At 27.6% G+C, this 23,572-nt stretch overlaps 1 long non-coding RNA gene across 2 annotated transcripts in view; it reads left to right on the top strand.

Annotated features, from left to right (window-relative positions):
- Positions 1-23,572, top strand: part of LOC127277786 (uncharacterized) — a 342,439-nt gene that overhangs the window by 231,609 nt on the left and 87,258 nt on the right. For both annotated transcript variants that reach the window (XR_007842408.1, XR_007842407.1), the window contains one exon: positions 19,630-19,781. This is a non-coding gene — a long non-coding RNA (uncharacterized LOC127277786). The remainder of the gene's footprint in view (positions 1-19,629; positions 19,782-23,572) is intronic.

Here is a 23,572-nt window from a genome sequence, read left to right on the forward strand (position 1 = left end):
GATAATAAAATCAGTTGCAATTCGAGTATTGACCTGTTCAGACGTTATCAATTTAAATATGAATTTTATAATAATTTTTCTGTGACGAATAGGGTAGACATCTTTCACTTGTGTTTTATTTCTTATTTATATATTTAAAGTACATAGCTTCGGGAGTGCTTGATTCTTTTATTTAATGAACGACAATATTTTTTTTTAATTTTAGTAAAATATTTGTTCCGGAAATGTTCGAAATTTTTAAAATCGCGAACGCTTAAATCTACAATAAATTATTTTGTTTCTTAATTTAAACGAATATTCGAGAGTGTTGGAAATATTTTTAATCACGTGTGTTACCAAAAGATTTTATCGTCTACAAAAGACGATACATCCGCTGTTGCTGGCTAAGGTCAGAGAAATATTTTTTTATAACTAATAATAATAATAATAATAATTACAAGAAAAGGAAAAATGTTAAAAAATATTTTAATACCGTTTCAAAAAAATGATTGCAAATTTTTTAGTTTTTTTATTAAAATAATTTCTTTACGTATAGATTCAATTGTATTCTATTTTGTAGGTAAAATTTTCGAAAATTGTATTTTTTTTTACAAAAATTATTAATGTAAAATATGATACATTATATGGACTTGCACATAATTTGTTAGATCCTTTGGTTAATAATTTAAAAATTGGGGGCAACTTTTTTCAAAAATTGCATTGTTTTGAAAAAAAAATTATTTAAACAAATTTCAATCTGGAGTGTAATTATGTAATTTCATTTTGACTTTCACATCCACATTGACTTTCACTTTGACTTTTATTTTGACTTTGATTTTCAATTTTAGTAAAATACAATTCTTAATCGAATTTCAGTGAAAGTGAAAATCAAAGTGAAAGTCATTACGAAAGTCAATGTCGATGAGGAAGTCAAAATAAAATTACATAATTGCTATAATTTTGTTGAGAATTGACTTGTAAAAATACACCAGAATACCGAATTATAGATCCTTTGGTAAATAATTGTAAAATTTAATATGAAAGGCAACAAAAATTGAGCACAAGAGGTCGAATTTTTTTTTTTTAGACCAAAAAATTTAATCTCGACAAACAGACATCGAAACAAAAACAATATGGATTTGTACGAAGTATGTACTTTCGTACTCAAACCCTAAAAAATAGATGTAAACAATAAAAATTACAGTAGAAGCAATAAATTAGTAATATATTTTATAGTTACAGCTAAAAGTTATTGAACATGAATCGTGAAAAATATTTTTTCATGTCTGCCTAAAAGAGAATACAGCCGGGAATTTTATTTTAAAATTTCATTTGACACTCTGTTTTTTTAAGAAATGAAAAACGGGGAAAAAATATAAGTTGTTAGACTTGATTAATCGGATTCAAAATAATTTTATATTTCCACTAGTTGCACTTGAGGTCATTTAAATAGTTCTTAATTATTTTAAATTAAACAATTTATTAATGATTTCCAAAAAGGATTTTGTTGATGTCAATGCTTTTCTTTTCCATCCATGCCTACATACAACAATAACGTGGCATAGCTTCTACAAAAAAAAGGATTATAATACTCTTAAAATGAGAAAGAATTTAAGAATCCATTCTAATTTTAAGAGTATTATATTGTGCGCGAATTTGTCTGTTTTTACTTTTTTTATTCTGGTTTTTTTACCTCTATATGTCTCGAACGTCAGATATAATACTCGGGAGAAAAACTGAACAAACATTGTTCTCACCTTTTTGTTTACAGAAATTTCTCTATACATATTTTTTTTAAGGATAAATTGTACTTTCTTCCCTTTGAAATTTATTACTTTTTCTATATTAATCCCTTTGTCAGAATATTTATTTATTGAATATTACACCTTTCGCCAAAACTTTTTTATTCACACATGAAAAAATCAATGATTTTCGGAAACTAAAGTCGAATTTGATTTCAGATTTTCAAAATTCAAAATGGAGGATCCAATATGGTGGAAAACAAATATTTTTCGTCTAAATTTATAAAAAAAATTCATCGAATTCACTTGAAATTTGTTACTTGGGGGGTTTTTGATGTCACTGATTACGAATATAATGTCAGAATTTGTAGAATTTTAAAAATCTGATATCAGATTCGTACTCAGTGACCCAAAAAACCCCCAAGTAGCAAGTTTCAAGTGAATTTGATGAATTTTTATAAATTTTGTCCGCCATATTGGATTCGCCATTTTTAATTTTGAAAATCTAACATCATATTCGTAATGAGCAACCCCAAAAACTCCCGAGATACCAGGTTTCATAAAAAATGATTAATTTGTAAAAGATGTTCTAATCTAGCAAAACGACCAGATACGGGTATTTTTTTCACCTTATATTTGTAATTAACTTATTGTTAGGTAATTTTTACAGTAAATTCACTCTCTTAATTTAAATTAGTATGAATTTGTTTAGTAATTCAAATCAGTAGAAATTTTCACTAATGTTGTTAGTAAAATATTACTATACAAATATTTTAACCCATTTATTAATTAAAAAAAAAATTTTTTTTACCAAATTGTTAGTGAAAAATAACTAAAAAATTAGAAGAAATTTACACTTATTTAAATAAGTCAACAAATTCTCACTAATTCAAATTCATTTAACATAATAGACATTTTAAAGAATTTTTATTGGATAGAATTTCATTGCATAAAATTTTCATTTTATTCTTTCAGATGAATTTTCATTTGTTTGAATTATTATTTGATAGAATTTCCATATAACCGATTTTTCATACTACAGAATTTTTACTTAACCGAAGAATCATTTAACAGAATTTATAATTAATAGAATTTACATTTGTCCGAAATTGCAAATGGCCGAACAAACAATCGACAGGAAAAATTTCGGCTCGATTTTTAAAATCAACCAATCAAAAAATTATCAATTACATTGTAATTGGTTGATTTTAAAAATCGCGCCAAAATCTTTCATGTCGATTGTTTGTTCGGCCATTTGCAAATTCGGACAAATGAAAATTCTATCGATTATAAATTCTGTTAAATGATATTTTGGTTAAGTAAAAATTATGTAGTATAAAAAATCGGTTATATGGAAATTATATCAAATAATAATTTGAACAAATGGAAATTTATCTGAAAGAAAATTCTATGCAATGAAATTCTACCCAAAAAAAATTTCTTTAAAATATCTATTATGTTACACGAAAATTCGAGCAAATAAAAATTCCTGTGAAGTGAAATTTTGGTTAAATAAAAATTCTGTAATATAGAAATTCGTTTTGATGAAAATTCTGCAAAATACTAATTCAAACAAATAAAAATTCGACTCAAAAATAATTAGGACAAATAAAATTCCATAAAATTGAAAATTCTAACTCATGGTTTTTAGAACATAATCATTGTCCCTAGTAATAGTAACAGTAATAATAATAGTAATAGTAATAGTAATAATAATAATAATAGTAATAGTAATAGTAGTAATGTAGTATAATAATAATAATAAGTAATAGTAAACAAATATATTTTTAAAGTAGAACTATACAAAATTTCGAAGCGTAAGTCGAAAACATGTACCGAAATAAAAACTTTTCTTTTTAAAGGAGAAAAGTTGTACTTTCTGATATCAAGATCATTTTATTACATCCGGTTTCAAATCGTGAAAAATTTACACAAAAAAAAAAAAATAGAAAAATTCGCATTACGTTTTCGATTAATGAGAATCGTAAAAAGGAAGGAAACATTATTAATTTAAAGTTTGTGTGTGCATGTTATATATAAAACAAATAAAAATCAGTTGAAAATTTTACGATTATGTGCGGATTTACATGTCAGTATTGCAGCAAAGAAGTAGAACGATTTTATGTAGCTTTGAAGAAGTAGAAAAAGTGATAAAAGACGTAACCGGAAGTGATAACTTAATCTTCGTATCTTAAGACGTGGAACGCGGTAGTTGAACGGCGCAGAGAAAAGAGGAAAATATGGTAAGAAGCTATATGATCTAGGTTCTAGGCAAACGAAATAAATGTTCAAGAAAGGTTAGTGCGAGAATCTTCAAGAAACATAATCTGGCCATAATAAATACGCTTTTAAGAACCATGAAAGATGAATGCGTATGTGTGTGTGTGTCTGCAGGTAATGCATGTATATTAATTATATTGTACAAATATACATTGGTAAAAAAAAAAATTGAAATCGGGTTTCGAGTTACAAAAAATGAATTCCGAAAAATCATTGAATATATATTTTTAAATATTAAGTTACTTCTGTATGTATATATCTTCTCCGTGTGTTATAAGATTTCGCTGCACCTAAGTTGAAAAAACTTTAAGAGGTCGTTGGGTTTGAGATTAAAATATGAAAACATAACTTTAAAGTTCCGAGCCAAAATACTAACAGAACCTTAAAAAAAAATTGTTGTTTTATTTAGGTTAAGTGGTACATTATGTTTCTTTCTTTACAAAAATTTAGAGATTAAACACTGAAAAAAAAATTCTGGTTAGGCTATATTTAACATTACTTTCTAGTTATGTTAACCAGAATAATAGTTGAATTAACTAGAATTCTCGTTAAAATAACCAGAATTCTGGTTAACCTAACCAGAATCAAAATGTTAAATATACCCTAACCAGAATTCTGGTTATTCTAACTAGAATTCTGGTTATTCTAACTAGAATTTTTTTTCAGTGAAGTTAAGAAAAATTTGATCCTTGTAACTTAGAAATAATTATTTGTACCAAATTCAAATCAAATGGTAGTTTTAAGTTTAAAACCAGGAAACATAACCTTAAAATTAGTTTTATATTAATGTTTAAGAGGCGAACATAACTTCCAAGATAAGGGTTAAAAGTCAAGTTTTTTTCCGTGAATACTATTTGGCACAACACACAAGAATGATCTAAATTTTTAGATTATGTTTGCTTAGTGATCTATGTTCTTTGTATTTGACCTTGAATTTTCAGGTTATATTTACCTTCTTTTCTGTATACTTTTCAATTATTTTTTTGAGGTTATCTTTGTTATAGAAACTAAATGCTTTGACTCAATTTTGAGGTTATATTTTTCAACGATTTACATCAACTTCATTTTGTCTTGTCAAAAAAAAGTAAGTAAAAATTTAAAAAAAAAGAAAATTGAAAAAAAGAAGAACTAATATATTAATAGAAAAAAATGTACTTTTTAGTTTCATAATAAAAAAGGAGGCACAAAAATAAAAAATTGTAACTGAAAAGCAATTTAAAAAGAAAAAATTTCAAATTAATTTTATAACTAAAAGAAAGTAAAAGTAGAATTGAAAATTCAATTAAGAACAATTATTCACAAAAATGCAGATCTAGAGAAAAAAAAATTTAATTTAAAAAATTTTTATTTTAAAAATAAAACATTTAGATATGATAAGATAATGTGATTGTTAGAGAAATTTTTTCTCGTGAATTCGTTACATAAACGTACAATACAATAATTTTAAAGGTGTGAGTTTACAAGGAAAGTATCACCTACGCAGCTGACTGTGCGAGAGGTGAAGAATAAGATGATACTGCAGCTTGCCATTTCTAGGAACTGTTGCAGCTGAATCCTTTTCGCACGCACTTCATTGCTGTACATTTATATACTTTTATATATATATATATATATATATATATATATATATGTGTGTGTGAGTATATATATGTACGTGAGAGATGCTATACGCGAAATGCTCTTTACACACCCGTTCACTCGCACTCTTAGCGAGGCCACAGGACTTCTGCTCAGGTTTAATATTGCGGTAAAGTTTGCGGTGAATTTACAGAATCCAGAGATAAACGATTAATTTTCTTAAATCTCTATAACATCCAATGCAATTTTTTTTAAAGTATACTCTAAATTAAATTTCTTCTTCTAAATCGGTTTCAATATCGACATTTCCCGTTCATAGAATGCTTATTGAAAGACAAATGCAAGTTTATAATTTTTATTGAATTTTTTTTTAATGCAATACACGGAGAAAAAAGAATTGTTGCGGTTACTAAAAATTAAGTCCACACAATAATTCCAGATTGTCAATATTGAACCAGCAGTTCTATTTGTTTTTGGAACAAAAAAAATTGTTGAAAGGGGATTGTTATTAAAACTATTCGGATTGTTCGGTGAACAAACAGAATTGTTTGATGAACAAAGAAAATTGTTATGGAACAGTTAAAGTAACAAAACTAGATTGTTAAATCGGCAATACAATTTGTTGTATTAACAAAGCTTTGATCCGTCTAATACAATTTGTTTAGTTTCTTTGCCTTCTAAAAAAATCGATAGCAGATTTCTGTAGGTCATATCACCAGTTTCATTTGCATTAAAATCTGTGGAACATGCAGCTTTTGAATCAAATTCTTTGACCTGAAACCAAAAAATTATTTTGAGTTGAAATTTGTTGTTAAATAATATTCAAAATACATTTTGTATTTTTTAAGGTGAGGTTATGTTCAATAGTAACCGAGTATAATTTACCGATAAACGATGAAATTGTCTCTTCATTCATACACTACACTTGCAATTGATTTCTCACTTTAACCGGATTCATTATTTAACAGCACTGTCATTTTTAAAAAAAACTAATAATAAAAGCAAAAGTGGCACATGTACCAGAAGCAAATGACGCGACGATCTGAACGCCAGTTTATGACAATTCAAGATAACCACGTGATATGGAACAATAAACCTGTCAGCTGAACAAATCCGGATTGTTCCATCAGCAATCGACAAAGAGTTTGCTTCTGCAACTGTACGGAATTGCAAACTGAACAAAACTTGACAACAAAAAATTCGTATTGTTGTTAAAACAACATACATTTGTATTGAGAACAATCTGAATTGTAATATTAACATTTCGAACTGTATAATCAGCAAATGTACTGACAACAATCCAAAAATTGTTTGCACTTAATTTCAAAGAATTTTTTTTATACCTATTAAAAATCTACATTATGTTATTATTCATTTATATTTATTTATATTATTACGGTTTAAATATTTAAATATACTCTATTAAAATTCATTATTTACAAATTCAAATCCATCAGGTTTTGTCAAGAAAATGAATAGGTACACTAAGAGAAGAAAAGCACGGAATTTGAAATGGAGAAGTTCAGCATCTGTACACTAAGTTGAGCGCAGCAGCAGCGTCACTGTGTGATGGATGCCGTACTAAAATGTGAAACGGATGTTGTGCTTGGCTTGAGTACAGATACTGTACTTCACCGAGGACGAATGCTTAATTAAATTAATCGTTCAATAGACTCAAGCATATAGTCAATATAAATTATTATTAATATTATTATTCCATTATATTATTATTTTTTTATTTATTACTGCATTAGTTTTGAGGTTATGATTTTTAAAAATAATTTACTTTATTCATACATTTTAAAATTTCTTATAAAAAATTGAACCTATATTTTTGAAAAATAAATAAAATTAATAATAATAATCTTTACGATAATGACATTTTAATTCAAAAAAATTTTCTTTTTAATAATAATTAAAACCGTTTAATTTTATAATTTATTTATTTTTATTCATTGAATTATTTTTATTATTATTATTTATTATTGCATTAGTTTTGCGGTTATGAATTTTAAAAATAACATATTTTTTATTCACTTTATTCATAGATTTTAAAATTTCTTATAAAAAATTGAACCTATATTTTTGAAAAATAAATAATAATAATAATGAGCTTTACGATAATGATATTCTAATTTAAAAAAATTTTCTTTTAAATAATAACTAATACCGTTTTGATTTTATAATCAAGCACAGATGTGGAACTGTCTAGAAGTACAATATCTGTCGTTGGCTATGAGACAGATTCTGTATAACGGATACTGACACTCATTTTACACGGCCGGCGTTCGTCACAGTACGGATTCGGTGCTTTTCTTCTCTCAGTGTAGTGTAAGTTAAAACTTCAACTGCCACTACTTTCTACAATTTTTTGACGTGACGACGTCTTACGTCTTTTTAGTCAGTCAGAAAAATTGACGTTCATATCGAAAACGATTTCTCAAAAACTATAAGTCATATTTTTAAGATTTTTGTGTTATTCCATTACTTAATGTTTAGTCTCGATGCCACACTTATTATTTTCAAATTTAGAAATGAAATTTTTTATAGCTTTCTATATTACCGACTGGTTAAAGATTTAACTAGATGTTAGTACACTGCTGACAGTATCCACTATACCTTATATATTAGGGTGGTTCTTATTTTCAAAATTTTCGAATTTTTATCATTTCCGGCCAAAATTTTGTTCTGAACGGAAATAAAAGATATGTATTTTTTTTATATTCATTTTAATAAATATTTAATCATGTCTCAAAGCTCCTGAATTTTTCCATGTATTTTGAATGTAGAAAAAAACCTTTTTCGTAAATTTTCCATAAAACCGTTAAAAATCAATATTTTTCTACCGGAAATTTTTGTTTCTCTTCTCAAAGGTTCAAAGAATGAGATTAAAAAAAAATTATTTATAAAATTTTTATTGTTTAACCCCTTTACTGTTTGAGAAAAATACAGCATGAATGGCTAAAAATGTCCAGCAAAACCAGTTCAACGAATTTTTGTGAAATTCAAAATAGTGGATGCAATATGATGGACTCTTTTTTTTTAATTGATCCGATTAGCTTGAAAACTGTTACTCCGGGGGTTTTTGGGGTCGCTTATTACGAGTCTGTCATTAGTTTTCTAAAATTCAAAATGGTGAACATAATTTTTTTTTAATTCATCGGATTTGACTAAATTTTAGTACTCAAGGGCTTTTGGAATCGTTGAATGCTAACCTGACCTTAAAATTCAAAAAGACTGATTTATCAGCGACTCTGAAAATTCCGAGTGAGGAAATTAAGTCAAATCTGATAAATTTAAAAATTATGTCTGCCATTTTGGATCCGCCATTTTGAATTTCAGAAAACTAATGACAGATTCATAATCAGCAACCCCAAAAACCCCCGTGTAACAATTTTCAAGCAAATCGGATCAATTTAAAAAAAAATCCGCCATATTAGATCCGCCATTTTGAATTTTGGAAAACTAATGACAAATTCGTAATAGCAAAACATAATCGACCCCAAAAACCTTTGTATACTAAGTTTCATGAAAATTCGTTGAACTGGTTTTGCTTGGCATTTTTGGTCCTTCATGCTGTATTTTCCTCAAACAGTGAAGAGGTTAAACAATAATAAATAATAAAAATTTTATAAACAATTTTTTTAATGTCATTATTTAAACCTTTGAGAAAAGAAACAAAAAATATCCGATCGAAAGAATTTTTTCCATTTTGAACAAAATTTTGTCCGGGAATGAGAAAAATTTGAAAAATTTTGAAAACAAGGAGCACCCTACAATACATGTATAATGGTGAAAATAAACATGGTTGCCGGAGCTGTCACTTTGTTTTGTTTTTGTGTCGTTATTCGATAATCGTAATAATAATGGGATAATTGTAAGTATCATATTATGTTACTAATTTTAGATTTAAAATTTAATTTAGAATTTCATTTTGAAAATTAAACTTTTATTTTTAATACAAATTTATTTCTTTATTTTGTAATTCTAATTTTATGTTTAAGTACAAAATAAATACTAAATAAAAATCTTATAAATTGACTTTTAATTAATTAAAAAAGACATTGTGACGCTCAAAATTCTCCGTCCGTGTAATAAATACAGACTCTACTTTAATTTTTTTTTTTTTTTTTAAATTAAATAAGCTATTATTTTAGGGATTTTTCAACTTTATATAGAATAACAATTTACCAAAATTTCAAAATCAATGCGAATGGTTTTAATTTTTGACTGAGACGTCAAAGTCAAAAATTAAAAATATATTGGCTTAAAACTAACAAATTGTTGGCCTACAGAAATCCCTAAAATATTAGCTCCTTTAAAAAAAAATTGTAGAAAGTAGTATGGGGGTTGAAGTTTTAACTGACACTATTTATTTTCAAATTCGGATAACTGACAAAACTTGATAAATTTTAATTTATAAATAATTAATTGTAATAAAGTATTCTTTGCAATTTTAATAAAATTTTTAATATCTCAATTATTTCAATTATTGCTAATGTCAAAAATAGAATAATAAAACAAATTTTTTATTTATGAATGTAGTGAAAAATATTATTCCATTTCAGTCAAAATTGTCAAGAATGAATTTTATTTGTATGAATTGATATTTTTTTTATAAATATTTTTTTATTAATCATACATAATAAATTCATAACATTATACATTATTTAAATTTTAGATATTCATTTCAGACATTAACACAAAAAATAATAAAACATTGATGATTCGAAGTGACGGGAAAAAAATAAATCTTTAAAAAATTAACACAATATATATATATATATATATATATTTCTTGCATGCAGTAAAGAGGTAATTCGTGTAAAGTGTAACAAATTTTAACGAAAACGTTAGTTTGCCTGCGTATATAAATTTGTGTGTGTGGGTGTGTGTTCCAATATAGTGGACGAATTGACACCAAATGGAAACATTTATGTCGTCTGGGTTTCAACGCCTGTCAGTTCGAATTATAGAGCTTATACGGCTATATTTGTCGAATAGGTGAATATCGAATCAGTAGTTAATAAAAGCATTATCACTTGGCATTCTCCAACATGTAGAAATGATCTAGTCACTGCATATAAATGAATCTATTCATGCCTAAATTCACTTGAAAACATATACACAAATTTTCCATTTCCTTTTACATTTCAAATTTATCAATGTATATGTATAGTGTAAAACCCTTTAATTTCAAATTCTAACTAAATTTATACTATTAGAAATTTAATTCAAAAACAACAATATATATATATATATATACATTTCTCGCTCACAAGGTTCTATATATATATATATATATATATATATATATATATATATATATATATATATATATGCTTTATTGTTTCTACTTATTATATTTGATATAAGATATCTCAATAATCAATCATATATTATATACCCACACAGCATCGAACACTGAAAAAAAAAGATTTCGTATTTGGAACAAAATCGTTCGGTTAGTCAATTTTGGTTCTTATATAACCAAATTTTGATTGACTGAAAGAAAGTAGGGTTAACCGGGGTAAATCCGAACGCTTTTAGTAAGTTTCAACAATAACATAAGTTTTTTCTTTTAAAAGACAATACTTCCGGTATTCTGGTGCATGAAGTTGTTACTTTACTTCCATAGAACAATTTTATGGGGTAGCAAAAATTTTTGATAAATTACAATCGCAGGAAACTTAGCGTTCGTATTTACCTCGATACTTTGCAACTTTCCTAAAATACCGGGGTAAATACGAACGCCGCACTGTATTTCAGAAAAATCTTAGGGAAAATAAATTTAAAGTATTGCAATTGTTAAACTCATATAAAAACTCAAAAAAAAAATACGATAATAAACCTATTATGTAATAATGCATCATATATAAATACAAAAATCAAACAGGTTAAAAATTAAAATGCATTACACAATTAAAACCTTCAATAACTTTATCAAATCATAACGGATTTTTGCACAACTTGGTACAGAAAGTATTTTGGAGTAATTGAATGTAAATACAAAAATAAAAGTCAAATTTTTTAAATTCAAAATGGCGGATTCAATATGGCGGACTTTCCTAAAACTTATTTTTAAAAATGATCAAATTTGCTAACTCCAAATTCGTAATCAGCGACCCTGAAACCCCCCGAGTAACAATTTTCGAGCGAATCCAATGAATTTTTTAATTCTCGTCCGCCATTTTGAATTTTGAAAAACTGACTTCAAATTGGTAATCAGCGACCGCAAAAACCCTAGAATACCAAATTTTATTAAGATCCTGAAAAACTTTTTTCTATAAACCATTTGGAAAAAAAAGTGGAACACTCCTTCGAGAGAACAGAGATTAAGTTTCTGCTTATTAATTACTAACGAGGATACATAATAGAAAGAAAAATTTTTTTCTATGTACTTTTATAATGTTAAAATAATAGTGTAATCAAATAAAAACAATTTTGTGTGGCTCTGATATAAGAAAAAATGATTGAAAATACCGTTCGGATTTACCCCGGTTTTCCAATTTTCCGGGGTAAATACGAACGGTCTGATATTATTAATAAAATTTTACAGAAGGCAAAAATCAAAAATAGTTTCTGATCTAGTATTCATAACAAACAATTATAAATAATAAAATGAATTTTTAGCTTCTTTTTCTTCAAATACGAGACAAAATACTAAAAGAGTGTCATCTTTGATTTTCAATCTTCTTTGCAATACTCGTTATCTTTGTTTATGCTGTTGCTAATTAACAAACGAAAAATGGGATAATACTTAGAATCTCTTGAAGAGGATCTGAGGTAAAAATTCTCATGTCTAACTTATTTTTAAAAATTTTAATTATGCTGAAATAATTAGCGTTCGGATTTACCCCGGCTGAACCTAGTAGAGTTATCTCAACCAAACATTTTGTTAGATCAACAAACTTATTTGGTTGAACATTTTCAAATTTTAACCAAAATTTGATTACGACAACAAAATAATTTGGATTATACAACAAAATATACCTAACAAAAAAATTTGGTTAAGTTAAACAAACATTTTTGTTATGCCAACAAAAAACACTCAACCAAAATTTTTGGTTGACTCAAACAAAGAGTTTGGTTGCTTAAATACCAAGAAAATTTTTTTGTTGACCCAACCAAATTTTGATTGCTCTTACTAAACATATATATTAAATGAAATTGTAGTTGGAATGTTAAAAAAAAATTTCGATTTAAAATCCACTAAAAATTACATCTAAAATTAGATTATTAATTAAATACCTAGAAATACATGTAAAATTTTGAAATGAAATTATTTTAACTGAAAGAAATATCTTTTGTTTTTATTGCAATGGGAAATCTATTTTTTCCTCTCTCTCTCTCTCTCTCTCTCTCTCTCTCTCTCTCTCTCTCTCTCTCTTTTTTTTTTTTGTCCAAGTGAAGAGGCTTTTGTATAGAAATCGTAAAGTTAGCGGGTGCGTCGTATACAGCAGTGCAACTGTTCTCGTATTTCAACTTCGTCAAAGTCGAATGAAAAGCAACAACGGCTGGTACATTGAATCCAGAAACTCGGTGAAAAGTTTCAAGTAAAAGAGAGTAAGGCTAGAGAGTGGAAGGAGGGGGGGGGGGAGGGGGTGAAGAAAAATCAAGGTGAAGCGAAAGTTTCTTCCCCAAGTATACTTATTTCAGAAACGATTTATTTTTCACTTAAAATGAAACGATCAGACGAAGGATAAAATATTTTCAAAGAAAGTCAGAAATCATATGAAAATCTATAATTTTATTTTATAACAAAATTTACAATCGTCTTCTTGGAATATGTATATATACCTATATACTGGATCAATGACATACATAAATCCTTCGTTTTGCCAATAATTGATACTGAGCCAGTATTGCACCAATATTTGGCAAGATACCAAACTGTCAACGGATATATTGGTATCAGTTTAATTTTTCCTCTATAGTAATCATTTTTTTTTTCCAAGTATATAATCACAATTTTATTACATTTATGAAAATTTTATTACATAATAATTAGAAGGTTTCGTATAAATAAAAACGATCCATATTCTGGATCATTTCTTAAAAATGATTCAAATATGAGAGATTCTTTTTCAATCGCCCCAGCCCAAAAAGTCAATGTTCTGGGATTGGCTTCATACTTTGGTAAATTGTTGTCCTATATGATAGTAATAAATCCCTAAAATATAAACTCATTAAAAAAATATTTGTAGAAAGTAGAGGGGGTTGAAGTTTTGACGTTAAGGGTAACCTTGTCATTTTCAAATCCGTTTAACTATGACAAAAGTTAATGGATTTTAATTTATCTATAATGAATTTTATTGCATTTTTCACGTACTTTTCAAAAATGTTTACGAAATTTAAAAAAAAAAATTTTAACCCCTTTTTTTTCAAAATCAACCCTTATTTTTAGATTTTCACCCCTTCGGGTATTTTTTTTTTTTTTTTATTATTTTCATTGGAAAGCTGAGGTTTTTTCCCATGAGCTATGTAAATATGAAAATGGGACAACAATAATTTTGTGAGAAACATAATATTAAATTAGGCGGTGCCTATCTAAATCCTCAAAGATGATCTCCAGGTACACCCCTTATCGGCACCACCTACTTTAATATTCTGTTACTCACAAAATTATTGTTGTCCCATTTTCATATTTACATAGCTCATGGGAAAAAACCTCAGCTTTCCAATGAAAATAAAAAAAAAAAAAAAAATACCCGAAGGGGTGAAAATCGAAAAATAAGGGTTGATTTTGAAAAAAAAGGGGTTAAAATTTTTTTTTTAAATTTCGTAAACATTTTTGAAAAGTACGTGAAAAATGCAATAAAATTCATTATAGATAAATTAAAATCCATTAACTTTTGTCATAGTTAAACGGATTTGAAAATGACAATGTTACCCTTAACGTCAAAACTTCAACCCCCTCTACTTTCTACAAATATTTTTTTAATGAGTTTATATTTTAGGGATTTATTACTATCATATAGGACAACAATTTACCAAAGTATGAAGCCAATCCCAGAACATTGACTTTTTGGGCTGGGGCGATTGAAAAAGAATCTCTCATATTTGGATGAATTTGATACCTTATATCGAATTAAAACGTTGCATTCCAAAATGATACCATCAAGTTTACAGTGTGAGAATTTCATAAATTAATAATATTTTTTGTTAAATTATGATGAATCATTGAAGTTTAATTTTTTTATGCACACAAGATTAGAAAAGATAGAATAGAGGTAGGAGAAATTAACCCTAAAAATTTGTTATCTAAAATTTTGCAATATTGTTAAAATAATTTATTTTATATTTTTTTTATAGATTTCAAAAAGTACTGAAATCGATATTTCCCAAATTAATTTTGCAAGTGATCAAATCACAAAATCAAGGTGTGTTTGTATTTACTTTTATTTATTTATGAATACAAAATTGGCTAGGAATTAATTTTATTCTATTCAGAATAAAGAAAGTTTATTAATGAAAAATCCACAATCGTTTGAAAACTAAATAAGCTATATCATCAGATTAATTGTTTATTTTGAAAAATTTAAATAAAAACATTTCATTCTTTTATTAATTATTATTTTCTTTAGCATCAAATTCTTCGAAACAATATACAATCAATTGTTTAAACAAGTAGAAGAATTTTGAAAAGTTAATAACAATTGCTAAAAAACTAAATAATTATTGGAAAATTTTCTCTAATTTAGTTTGAAAAAGCGCCAAATAATTTAAAAATAAAAGATAAGAAATATAAGTATAGAATAAGAAATAAGCAACACAATTTATAAGAAATTTATTTCATTGATTTTCTACTATATTTTGATAATATTATCTGATAATATAGTTCTCACGCGTTTTATTATACTGAATAATAGAAATTTATAATGTCCCTTTAAATTTGGACAATACTATTATGTCTTTTGTATTGGAAATTGATAGTACGTGGGTGATAATTACCTAAATATTTATAATATAATTTATATAATTATAATTGTTATAATTATAATTTGTATGTTTGTTATGTAAATGGTACCTCCGGTTTTTTTAGGAAGAGGGGTAAAATATTTTTAAAGCTACTTTTAAACAACGATTAATGGATTTTTTTTTCTTTACTAATTCTTTAACCAGTTGAATCTTAGTACCGATTATACGCACGAGTTGCATTATTTGCATGTCGTATACAGCAAAGAGAGAAATAGAGTGTTTACACTTTTCCCCAGTTTGTTACGTTGGTGTTAAGCGGATGCAACTTAAAGCAATGTTTTTCGTTCGAAAATACAAGCACAAGATTTACAATTCTCATCTAGTACGTGAACTTTTCTTTACGCACATATGTATATTTATATAAAGAGAGGATGATAATCTTTTTTTTTTACATAATTCGATATTTACAAATGCAGTACCTTCAAAACAAAATTTTCAAAAATTTGAATTATAAATTATTGAAATTATTTATTCAGAAATAATAGAACTTTATTTAACAGAACAAGATATATTTATTGAATAAAATAGTTAGTTACAGATATGTAGCTTTACAGATATATTAATGCTATGACTGCTAATAGTCAACTGAACTCTTGAGGCGATCAGTCCTTTACCTGAAAGGGTACTTAGCGTTCAAGTACAAACCTTATCTTAATTTGCAGTGGAAAAATTTGTCGATGTACAAATAAAAGAGAAAGTTTGATAAAATTGCTTTTTGGGGCTGACAACCATTTTTATAACATTACCTGAGTGAAGGGTACATGCTGAACATACAAACATTCAAACAGAAAAACACATTTTAGAAACTTCAAAATATAACTCAGAATATTTTACAAATAATATTCTATATTCAATATAAAAATAATAATTTATTTTAATGTAATTTAATTTTAAAACCGTTTATATTTGCTTTAAATTTGTTGTAATCGGGATTTGTCAAGGTCGCTGATTAACGAATCTTACATCAGATTTACAAAATTCAAAATGGTGGATTGTTTTAAATTCATCAAATTCACGTGAAACTTGTTACTCTAGGGGTTTTTAGTGATGCTGATTACAAATCTAACATTAAAACTGTAATTAGTGACACTGGAAACCATTGAGTAACAAGTTGCAAACGGATAGAATTATTTTTAATGTTTATTTTGTCGACATTGGATCCGCCATATTGAGTTTTTAAAAACCCAATATCGGATTCGTAATCAGTTAATCCAAATTGCAACATATGGATATAAATAAATTTTACAACAATTGGAAAAAAAGTTGCCTTTTCATAAAAGTTATGTTTCTATCTCCATTATAAATAATATTATTGAATCCTTTTATAATTTGTGTATATATAGGCGATACCACGTGAGATTTACCTATGACATTTTCAATTCGGTAAACATATTTTTTTTCGATCTTTATAGAAAAAAAAGGTTTACGTATTTTTTTTTATTTTTTTATAAGTGCTCAAATTTTCGAGTTATGAATTTTTAAAAATCTGATTTTTTCGAGTTTTTTTTAACCCTTTGCTGCACACATTTTTCATTCCATTCAAAAATACAGATGATCACACCTATAAGGGTTTTTGGGGTCCCTGATTACGAACTAAAGTCAGTTTTTACAAATTCAAAATGGCAAATCCAATATGGCGGACGACTTTTTAAAAACCTAATGAAATTCGCTTGAAATTTGTTACTCAGGGGTTCTTGTGGTCGCTGATTGCGAATCTGAAGTCAGTTTTTAAAAATTTTAAATGGCGGATCCAATATGGCGGACGACTTTCTGAAAATCTAATGCAATTCGCTTGAAACTTGTTACTCAGGGGTTTTTGGGGTCGCTGATTACGAATCTGAAGTCAGTTTTTAAAAATTCAAAATGGCAAATCCAATATGGCGTATGACTTTTTGAAAACCTAATGCAATTCGCTTGAAACTTGTTCTCGGGGGTTTTTGGGGGTCGCTGATTGCGAATCTGAAGTCAGTTTTTAAAAATTCAAAATAGCTGATCCAATATGGCGTATGACTTTTTGAAAACCTAATGCAATTCGCTTGAAACTTGTTCTCGGGGGTTTTTGGGGGTCGCTGATTGCGAATCTGAAGTCAGTTTTCAAAAATTCAAAATGTCGGATCCAATATGGCGTACGATTTTTAAAATCTAATGCAATTCGCTTGAAACTTGTTACTCGGGGTTTTTCGAGATGATTTGGTAGCCTTGAAAAAGGCTGATTGTTATAATTGCTTATTACAAATATCAAGTTTGTTTTTTAAAATTGGAAATGGCGGATCGTAAGTAAAATTCCATTTTTAGTTGTGATAAGCGGCGAAACAATTTCTTGCTGGCAATAGGGAGAGTGGAACATTGCAAGTTTTTTAAATCCAGTACGTTCGCTTTTGGTCAGCTTTTGTACTACAATGAGCACATATTGGATGCACATTTTGAATTTTGAAAAACTAACATTGGATTCGTAACCAACGACCCGAAAACCCCCGAGTAACAAGTTTTAAGCAAATTTCGTGGATTTTTAAAATTTTCGGTCGCCAAATTGGATCAGCCATTTTGAATTTTTAAAAACTGACTTCAGATTCGTAATAAAAGACCCCATAAACCCCCGAGTAACAAGTTTCAAACGAATTGCATTAGATTTTCAGAAAGTCGTCCGCCATTTTGGATCCGCCATTTTGAATTCTTAAAAACTGATTTCAGATTCGTAATCAGCGACCCCAAAAACCCCCGAGTAACAATTTTCAAGCTAATTGCATTAAGTTTTGAAAAAGTCGGCCGCCATATTGGATCCGACATTTTAAATTTTTTCAATAACATCTAGTTCTAATAGTATTACATTTAGGAATTATTACCAAGATACAAAAAAGTATCCTGGTGATAATTCTTAAATGTAATACTTTTAGAGTTAGATGTTATTGAAATTAGGTGTATTAAAAAAAACTCGAAAAAATCAAATTTTTAAAATTTCATAACTTGAATATTTGAGCACTTACATATAACAAAATAAAAAATTACGTAAACCTTTAAAGATTATGTATTTTGTTAAAAAAATCATGATTATATTTTTAATACTCTCAAAATTTGAATTAGTTAAAAATAACTAATTATTAGTTAAACTCACTTTTAGATTATGTCAAAATAATTAAATCTTCTTAACTTCTTGTAATTAATTCAATAAATTAAATTTGACTATTTTTTCAGAATTTTTCTCACTAAAAATTATAGTAATTTTTTACTATGTAATAATTAGTTTTTTTAAAATAATTGCTGAAACAGAAAATATTTTACTAAAAATTAGATATTTTTAACTTAATTCAGATTTAGATATAATATAAGACAGAGGTAAAAGGTTTTTCTTTCATCTTTTCCTTTTTGAAATGAAGTGTAAAGAAAAATGCAATTCTTTTCTTATATATATATATATATATATATATATATATATATATTTCGATACGTCATTGATCAAATACAGTATATAGAGCTATTGGAAAAAGATTGACAAAAATAAAGTCCAAAAGTAGCCAGGATATTGATGTCCTTTTTCTTTCTTGCCCGTGGCGTAGATGACAGTAGACATGTAACAAATAAATGTGTTCAAAATGTGATTTCAACATTTTTTGAAAAGTTTGATAGAATGGAAAAAAAATATCTTTTTCTTATATTAATAAAAAATTTATATTTAAGCAGAGGCACCACCCCCAATTTTGACCCACTTAAATTTAAATTACTAAACCAAGTTATATTTTTTTCTTACATCATATTTGGGTTCTAAAAGCATATAAGGTGGTCAAAAAAATAAAATTTTAATTTTTGACTATTTTAGAAATTAGTTTTAAAAAAAAATTATATTCAAAAAAATATGTAAAGTTTTTATTGTTAGGTATTTAAATTTACTCCTCTGAATCTCTGAATTGTAGAATGATAATATAGACCGAAGCTTTCCAAATAACCAGTTTCCGAGTAATTGACGTTCCAATGTATAGATACTTGTAAATACCATATATGTATATATTTAATATTTTAATGTATTATTATATTTTACATGTATTGTATTATTTAATAAATTTTTTCTAAAAAGGTCCACATCACATATATGGCAAACTACAGATCATCCACTCGCATTTGAATTTCTGCAGGCAGATTTTCCAACGAGAGCTACATTAGAAATGTGGAAAAACTAGAGAGTACCCCATCAGGTTCACATTTCAATTTCTGCACTTTATAAAAAACGTAAGTTTAGTATTATTAACTACTTTTTCTATTTTGAAATCATTGCAAAATATTTACCTAGATGCATTTACCAAAAAAAAAAAAAAAATTTACCAAATTACCATAAATAGATACGAATTATTTAACAAGTAAAAATATGTCTTAATTGTTAAATATCATTCTAGCATATATTCTGGCTCAAATGTTTTAATACTTGGTACTCGTATGTATTTTCAGTCGCTGATTAAAAATCTGAAATCAAACGTCTATGAAACTCGATACCTAGGGTTTTTTTTTGTAAATTTAAAGAATAATTCCATTGTTTACATTAACTGGAATGAAAATTGTACGTGAAATCTACCAAAAAAAAACCCCAAGGTATTTAGTATTATGGAAAACGTACAATTTTTTTTTTAAATGTCTGCTATTTCGGATCCGCCATTTTGAATTTTTAAAAACCGACATCAAATTCGTAATCAGCGACCCTTGAAATCCCTGGGTACTAGGTGTCATAAAAATCTATTCAAAAACTTTTGAGCTAGGATTTTTGTCCAGCTAGATTTGCTATTCGTATCACTGTGCTGCGGGAATATACTTACACTTACGGCTAACACCGGTCCTTAAAATCTAATAGATTTTTATAAAATATGAAGCTACTGAAAAGTACAAGCTTCTATTGTACTTTAAAAAAAAGTATTAAGGGATATTATTTTAGATAGCAGTCCCACAGACCGCTATAGTAGTTTAATGGTTAAAATTACCACCAACAAAATTTATCCAAAATTTTTTCTTGAAGTAGAATCGCTAATATATTTTTAATATTTTTGCTTCTTTGTTGTCGACACCGAGAGCCAACAAGGAGCAATAAATGTAATGCTCAGACGTATTAAACGAGTAGATTATATTCGCGTCTGCGCAGAATGTTTATGTACATCTGCGACCATAGTTGCGATAGCGACAGGTTAGAAAAGTTAGGTTAGAAAAGGCCGAGCCAGCGATCTTTTCTAACCTGTCACTATCGCAACCATGTTTGCAGATGTACACAAACATTCTGCGCAGACGCGAATATAATCTACTCGTTTAATACGCCTGAGCATTAAATTTAATGCTCCTGGTTGGCTCTCGATGTAGCCACGTTCTATAAATATACACTGAGAGACTTTTTGCACCGCATCAGAACTACGTGTGTGACTGCAGCGCCACTATAGATTTTGGTGCGCTGCATTCTAAATTTTGTATCGTGACTACCCAAAAATGAACCTTGCGGCCGTCAACTTTTTGGACAGCTACGCTCCAAAAATTGTACGGCTGCAGACCAAAAACGTAGTTTTATAGCTGACCGCTAGAATGCTCCACAGCCGTCTGTCGAAAGTCTGCTACGATGCAAAAGGTCTTTTAGTGTACACGGAGAGAAATTTCTTACTTTAAACGCTCCAATACTATACTAGCAATTTTGGTATGTCCATTTTCTTAACAAAAACGCTTAAAGTTATCCTAAAATAGTTTCGAAAATTCCCAAGCGTTAAAAGATCACGGTATTAACGTTATTAGTAGCAACTTTATGGTTCTATTTCATGAATGACAAGTGAATATAGTTCCCTTTTCTGCCGTGCGAGATTCATTCAAGGGACATACTAATATAGCGTCTGTGTCCAGTGTAGACCTATAAATATTATATATAATTAAAAATTGTTTATAAAGAAATAAATTTCTTACATCAAAAAAATATACATAAATTTAAATAATTACCTATTCTTTAAATTAAAAAATAACTAATAATAATAAAGCAGTATATTAAAAAACGCTCAAATTCTAAATTTTCAGAAAATATACACATAAAAAGAAAAATGTAATTTTTTTTGAAAAGGAAAATATTTTTATTGAAAAATTATTTGTATTTATTTTACTGCAACATTAATAGTTAATTAATATATTTCATTATTTATATATTAGAAATTTTTCTTTAGTTTTTTAGTTTCATTTTTGAATGTGAAAAACAACATTTAGGTTCAAATGTTTTGCTTAAAATTTACCGCGTAGAGATTAGTATTATTAATTGATTTCAATTATAATTGTATATTATTATTTTTATATATTATTTATAATTTTATATTGATATTTACTATATTGTAGATAAATTACATATACTGTAAACATAAACTGTAAAAAAATATTGTAAATTTACATGGTCATGTATTCTTCTAACCTCAAAACAGTAAATTTACTTACTATGCAGCTTGTAAGTTACTCGCTCAATGTTGACGCGATATTCGTATGTGCCTCGAACGAATCTCGCACAGCAGAGAGGGGAACTATATTCACTCGTCATTCGTGAAATAGAGCCATAAAGTTGCTACGAATATAGAAGAATCAACGACACTTTATGTCTCCAGAACAACTCGAACTATTTTAGTATGTCCAAAAGTAGTTTTGGTATAAATTTTATGTTATTAACGCCGCAGCAGTTGTTTTACTAAATTAGTAAGTCGTTTTCATACGAAAACAGTAAGAAATTTCTCTCCGTGTACCTAACCTTTAGAGCAACATCGGTTCTAAATTGTATCGCAGCTGCGCTTTTTGGTGGACAGATACTGTACTAAATCGTTTGCCCCACAAGTTAGGTCAGAATCAGTACTGAATTGGCGTTGTTGCTGTTCGATTTTAGTACTGCGTCTGCACATGATTAAGGTACAATATCTGTCCCTCAAAAAAATGCAGATATTGCGTTAAACTTCTCTCAATGTAGAAAAAAGAAACACACGTCTTTTTCTCAGAAGGACTAAAATTGAATTTTTCCGAATTGAATGAGTCAAACAGCACGCGCATTGATTCATATATTGAACTTTGGGAATTTCCTTTTCCATCTCTTGTATCTTTTTGTGAAAGGTCAAAGAGGATCTCTCTCTCTCTCTCTCTCTCTCTCTCTCTCTCTCTCTCTCTCTCTCTCTCTCTCTCTCTCTCTCTCTCTCTCTCTCTCTCTCTCTCTCTCATTCTCGTTTTTCGAGATCGCGACGATGTATCGAGGGCTACGTGTATATAAATGAGACATGTATATCGACGCCATTGTTCTAAAGTCGTGACAGCGCCAGGTCAGGAACGCGTGTCCATTGGGGTGGTGGCCCAAAGAGGGGAGGGGGGGGGGAGATTTCTCCCTTTTGGTATTAGCATATTCACGACATACACAACACTCGCCTTTCTTTCTTTTTATTATTTTCTTTCTATCGGCATCTTAATCTTCAACGATAACAGACCAGTGAATGCATCAGAGAGATTTAAACAAAACAAAATTTTTCAATTCAATGACAATTCTTTCACATTGATTTTTCCATTAAAATTCCAAACGTGTATATATTAGAGACGTTATGATGATATTCGATAGAGTTTTTCATGGTCAATCGTTATATAAATCTTTTATTCATTTATAGAATTTAAACGGAATTAAAACGTGAGTAGGAGAAAAAGGATTGCGATTAGATAATTAATGAAATACTTATATTGAGAGAGCCTCTTTTATGCAACCTTTGACTTTCAATCTCCTTCTCTCTTTCTCATTAAATGCGAAAAACACTCACTTTCCTTGAAATTCACCCTTGATAACCTTGTTGAAGGAGGGAAATCCTTTTAGAGAAATTGATAAAAGCTTATTCATTTATCAGATGACATTTCTCTCTCTAAATGTTATTAATTTTTATCTGAAGGTTATATTTTTACTTTATTAATATATATATATATATATATATATATATATATATATATATATATATATATTTATCATTGCTATATATTATAACGGTAATAATTTTAAGTGTATT

This window comes from Leptopilina boulardi, unplaced genomic scaffold, assembly GCF_019393585.1.
Source record: "Leptopilina boulardi isolate dan_hultmark-lab unplaced genomic scaffold, ZJU_Lbou_2.1 LbouV2_179, whole genome shotgun sequence".
NCBI lineage: Eukaryota > Metazoa > Arthropoda > Insecta > Hymenoptera > Figitidae > Leptopilina > Leptopilina boulardi.